General features: G+C 34.3%; 1 pseudogene; it reads left to right on the top strand.

Moving 5' to 3' along the window:
* The first annotated feature begins 342 nt into the window (after positions 1-342).
* LOC124918102 lies at positions 343-1,492 on the top strand (annotated as a pseudogene).
* Positions 1,493-1,997: the final 505 nt, after the last annotated feature.

The following is a 1,997-nucleotide window of genomic DNA, read 5'->3' as shown; positions in this document are numbered from 1 at the left end:
TTTTTGTTTTCTTTTTTAAATACACTTTTGCATAATAATTGATCAAAAATATATATATATATATCATTATTTTTTATTTTTCAAGATCTATAAATAGAAACTTGGTTTGTGTCATTTGGACACCAAAAAATTTCTGAAATTTTCCACCATATTATCATCCTTGTTTGTATCACCTTTCTTCATATCATCATATGGATATTCCCCCAGACCCTTTCAATCTCGAAGAGATTCAACAACAATGAGAGTTAGAGGAATCTTTACTCAAAAGGCAAAAAGAACTTCTCGAAGAGCTTCAAAGGCGAAACAATCGATCACGTAAAAGAAATTCTATAAACAGGGACCATGGAGCTGCCCATCAGAGAAGGCAATTTAGATGAGCCTTGCACTTATACTGAAATGCAATTTAGACGTAGATTTCGTATGAGAAGGCAATTGTTTCTCCGAATTGTAGAAGCCGTAACAAATTACAACCATTACTTCACCCAAAGGCGGAATAATGCAGGAAAGCTTGGATTGACACCGATCCAGAAGTGTACACTTGCCATGCGCATGCTTGCATATGGAGTAGCCGGGGATGCCTGTGATGAATATGTGAAAATTGGAGAAACCACTACACTTGAGTGCACTCGTATTTTTGCGAAACAATAATTGCCTTGTTTCAAGATGAATACTTAAGACGACCAAATAGGGAAGACTTGCAGAGGTTACTCCAAGTTGGACAAGAGCACGGTTTTCTTGGAATGATTAGAAGTATTGATTGCATGCATTGGGAGTGGAAGAATTGTCCTAAGTCTTGGCAAGGGCAGTTTACTAATGGACACAATGGCACATCAACAATTATCCTCGAGGCAGTGGCATCTTATGATTTGTGGATATGGCATGCTTTTTTTGGCATGCCCGGAACATTGAACAATATTAATGTATTAGACAGGTCATCAATTTTTGACGACATTGAGTCTGGTGAAGCTCCTGCTGTAAACTTCACTGTGAATGGTCGACAATACAATCTTGCCTACTATCTTGCTGATGGAATCTATCCTAAATGGTCCATCTTTGTCCAATCAATTCAAATTCCCCAAGGAGACAAAGTGCATTTGTTTGCAAAACAACAAGAAGTATGCAGGAAGGATGTAGAACGTGCATTCGGGGTACTCCAAGCACGGTTTGTTATTATTCGCCAACTAGCTAGGATGTGGAATATTGATGGCCTAGGTAAAATAATGAGGGCATGCATAATTTTACATTATATGATTGTGGAGGATGAACGAGATTCGTATTCACGAAATTGGGAATGTATCGACTTCGAACGTTGGAATAATTCTGGGTCTAGTTCCAAAGAGAAGTGCTACCTCAATTTCAAGTGCATGTTCAAGGCCGATCTGAATCAAATATTCATTCTAGGGCCGATCTACGTGACAAAGCACAACATATTCAATTGAAAAAAGATCTTGTCATGCACATTTGGAATAAATTTGGAATAACTCTCGATTAGAGTTTTAAAAACACTACTTAACAAATTACAAATGTTTAGAGTGTTTGTTTTCTTCTTCGTTTTAAATAATATTTGTATGTTTGATTTACCAAGTTATGAATAATATTGTTTGTGGTTAAAAAAAATGAAATTATGTATAAATGATGTGAAAGTGAGAGAAATAGAAAAAGTAATTTTGATACCTTAAATAACACTCTGCTGTTGGATATGCTAAAAAGTGGGTGTTAAAATAGGTGTTAAGTTGACATGACAGAGTATTAAATGAAAAAATTTGATACCCTGCTGTGGATAGTCTTATTGACGCTCCCCTCTTCTATTTTCTTTCATTAATAAATGTTTCAAACTGAACAAGTAAGTGTTTGACAATTTTCAAAACACGTAGTAATAAAATTTATTTTACAATTGAATTTAGATAAAATTATAATAATTTTAAATAAGTTATCATACTAATTAAACAAAAACAAAAATTACATTTAAAATCAGAACAAACCTACAGATAATATAT

This window comes from Impatiens glandulifera, unplaced genomic scaffold, assembly GCF_907164915.1.
Source record: "Impatiens glandulifera unplaced genomic scaffold, dImpGla2.1, whole genome shotgun sequence".
Taxonomy (NCBI): Eukaryota; Viridiplantae; Streptophyta; class Magnoliopsida; order Ericales; family Balsaminaceae; genus Impatiens; species Impatiens glandulifera.
This window is presented reverse-complemented; position numbering and strand designations above follow the sequence as displayed.